Raw genomic sequence first — 3,703 nt, 5'->3', positions numbered from 1 at the left:
ATGCCCAGTTTATCTTTCCCTGGCATCTACCTGATCTGTGGAAAACATGCTGAATGTTTAATTGTTTTTTTAAATTAGCAGTCTCTGTCTCTAAGGTCAAGACAACTCTAAGATCAAGAATGATGAAATATAAGTCAGATGGTCGATTCCTGCCATTCTCAACACAAAGTATTTCACCAGCATTCCAAAATTCTGTATTATTTTGTTTATTTTTTTTTGTCAACTGCTCTCACCCTGGAGGAAGGAAAGAACATAGATTAAAAACTTATTTAACAGATTCTTGGGCTGAGCTCCAGCCTCAAAATGTAGTTGCCCAAAGTCTAACCTGAGGGGTCATTAAAGTTTTATAATTGCTATTTATGGTAGCGCTCTCCATATTCCAGCTGCTTTCTCCATCCTGAAGGACTGTCCTGACTGTGGTGTTCATAACCCTTTGTTGTTACACAAATAGTGGAAAGTCAATCCTGTCACCAAAGACCTTACATTCGAAGCAGGTAGGACAGCTATAAGGCAGTGAATGTACAGAAGCATGCACAGTAACTTGCAATGATGACACAGCAGATCACTGGGACAGCTGGGAACAAAATCTTTTATCTCACCACTTACAGGTCACTGCCTTGCCCGTGACGCCACAATGTCTCCTCTGGACAGTGAACTCTGGAAAACAAACCTTTCACATACAGCGTGCAGGCTGTTAGAAAGCCACCTTCTTAACCATGGCAGAGCTTGAGATGTGGCACAATACCTGGAGTAAGGTGAAAGATCTTTCAGTAGCTTATTCTTCTTTTTGCAGACTTTGAGGCATGCAATCAGAAATGTCTTCCAATGATAATTCCAACATGTCAAGGGAGAAAGCATTTTCCATTAAGATGCTGGAAAGTCAAGGGATGGGTGTCAAGCATTCACAGGAATGGAAAAATTCCTTCCAGTTTCTTTTTCTCCTGTTTGTTCCATGAACTTTGTTAGGACCATAATAAGGAAGTCCTCTTCCCCTACATAACTTGCAGAAGAATGAAAGAGCTGGGGTAAGCAGATGAAAGCTGGGAAGGCTCACTTTTCCTCTTGCAGAACATGTAAGACTTAGTTTGAGACATCTGCTAGAAACAACCTGATGATGTGATGAGTTAAGCCTTAACTCATCCACTTTCCCTTCATGACTTTTAGGGACCACCTTGACTCTTCAACCCATACACTACCACTGCCACAGCGACTTTAGGAGTATGGAAAACATTTCAACTATAAACTGGAATTATTTTAGCGAGGATTTTTTCCACCAAAATTTTTTTATAAGAGGACCTATTAGCACAGATGGCTATATTTCTTTCAAATACTTAAGTATAAATCTATTATATCTTGTTATTATTACAGGAAGAGTTATGGCCACATGAAATACCTGGAAACTTCTGCATGTGCATCTAATCAAGAAAGAGCTTTTACTTTAACTGTGACAGAACAATATTTGTACACAAAGACTGAGTAGACTTGAGGTCATGAGATGAAAAAGCTCAGCCTCAGTGACAATCAAGTATGAAATGCATTATTAAAACAATGCTCTGACATAACATTTTTTATGAACTGAGTAAAACTTTTAAACTGGCATCTTTTTTGCTTTAGAGTTAAAATAGCCTGGATGCCTTGGCTGGTCATAATGCTGATTCATCCCATGCTATTTTCACACTTGTTCCTCCTAAGACCTAGTCCATACTCCTTCAAATTTCTTCAGAATTTAAGTAGAAAAATCACCATTACATTATTCTTTCATAAAGCCCTTCTGGAACTGGGCAAAGTAACAAATACCATTTGAAATCCCACATTTTCACCAACAGGTGGAGCTTACATTTTATATTTAATTTATAATTACTTTAAATTCAAATAATATATATTAAGAAAAATACTTTATACCTCACAAACTCAAAACCATAGTGTTTCAGATAAGATTGGGACCATGACATTTTATTCCAATATTCCATTGTTCATAAACAACAAACCTTAGGCCAGCTCCTTTTCTTACTGACATCAATTGCACAGTTCCCTATGGTTTTAATGACTGCATAATTAGATCCATTTTAATTTTTCTTTAAATGTGGCCCCTTTGCATTATATTCTCTTTCCTGTTGACTCCACAAATGTTCACACATGTATTATTTATCTCACATGCATAGGTTTCAACTGTGATAAACTTGATTGATGTCAGAACACAACAGAACCCACATCTGTAAAGAGATATTGATACAGATATTGTGTATCGACCTTCTTCCACTTAATTCTTCACAGGACAACACTACTATACATTACAGCATCTGCTGTTATTATTTAACTAGACCAGGCTACTGATGGCAGGTGCTATGTCTAATGCACAAAGCTATTTAGAATTATACCCGTTATTCATCCTGAGTGAGGAATTACTTTTTGCAAATCCTTTAATGTCTTCATTTTCTTATATCTACCTAACAATATCCTTGATTATCTGTGGCTTTTTAGTAACTATTTAGCTTTCTGGAAACATCTCAGTATTTGCTTGCACTGTCATAATTATCATCAAGCATGGAATTATAAAGGCAAAATGGAAAAAGAACCTTAAAATCCAACAATTGTTTCAAAGAGCTGTGGGGAAGGGAACTTCCTTAATCCATTGTGACAAAAGATATTGCAGAAATACTCTGCCAAGTGGCTTCTGATGCTACCAGTGAATTTTAAGATAAGCAGAACTGGACAATGTTTTAAGAATATATACATAAATATACATGCACATATCTATGAGCACATGCACTTATACGTTGGTACAATAAATATACAGCAGCTAAAATTCTGATGCAACATGCAATCGCTCAGTTTATATAATGTACTCATAAGCACGCTATTATTAAATCTGCTTCTTCAGTGCTCATTTTCCAGTCAGATCAAGACGTGTGTTGTATGGCTCCAATTGTAAAAACTTAAAGATATACAGGAACATAGAAGCATGTGCATTTTCAAATGAAATTGAGACAACTACAGGTTCTGATCACACTCTAAGATTAACCTCTAGGTGCACAGAGCTGAGCAGAGCCAAACATTTGTGCAGTATCCAGATTAACTGAGAAACAGCCTGGGAATTGGCTCACTCAAATTAAAAGAACGCCCCAACTTCCCCTGGAAACATGGGACCTCAGTTCCAGGCTGATCGGCACATCTGCGAACCCGCACCCCCACTCCACTTCCATGTCTTCGGGGAACACATCACGGACTCCCACGTGCCCCTTGCGGAGCCCGCGGGTAACGGCCCCACCGACCTAAAAGGGCGTCAGACAAACGGAGTTACCACAGAAACCGGCAAACCACACTTTAACCCACAGCGATGACGGCCAACAGCTTTATTTTTTTTTATTGCCTAGGATCACCTGTGGCGCGGCCACGCACGCCCGGCTCATGCTGCGGCTGAAGCCGCTGCCGCCTCAGGCCCTCCGTTGCCGGCAGAGCCGACAGTTCCAGCGGGACCTCGCTCCGGGACCCCCTGCGCGGAGGCGGCGGGAACCCCCCAGCCGCCGGGGCAAACGGAGGCGGCCCCAAATGTTGGCGCCGCGCGGGCGTAAGGCCCATGCCCCTCACCAGCCGCGCGGAGGAACCTGCACCGCCCCTGCCCACCCACCGCGCATGCGCAGCGCTAGCCTGGCCCGCCCCGCCATGCGTGCGTGGCCCTTCCTCCCTCCCCACGACAGGCAGA

General features: G+C 41.5%; 1 long non-coding RNA gene across 1 annotated transcript; it reads right to left on the bottom strand.

Annotated features, from left to right (window-relative positions):
- Positions 1-571: 571 nt before the first annotated feature.
- LOC135312858 (uncharacterized) lies at positions 572-3,617 on the bottom strand. The gene is made up of 2 exons (XR_010372478.1): positions 746-3,617; positions 572-657 (listed from the first exon to the last, which is right to left on the bottom strand). It is a non-coding gene; the product is annotated as an uncharacterized LOC135312858 (long non-coding RNA).
- Between the last annotated feature and the right edge of the window lie 86 nt (positions 3,618-3,703).

This window comes from Phalacrocorax carbo, chromosome 3 (genome assembly GCF_963921805.1).
Source record: "Phalacrocorax carbo chromosome 3, bPhaCar2.1, whole genome shotgun sequence".
In the NCBI taxonomy this organism is placed as follows: Eukaryota; Metazoa; Chordata; class Aves; order Suliformes; family Phalacrocoracidae; genus Phalacrocorax; species Phalacrocorax carbo.
The sequence above is the reverse complement of the archived record's forward strand: the minus strand, read 5'-3'. Positions and strand labels throughout refer to the sequence as shown.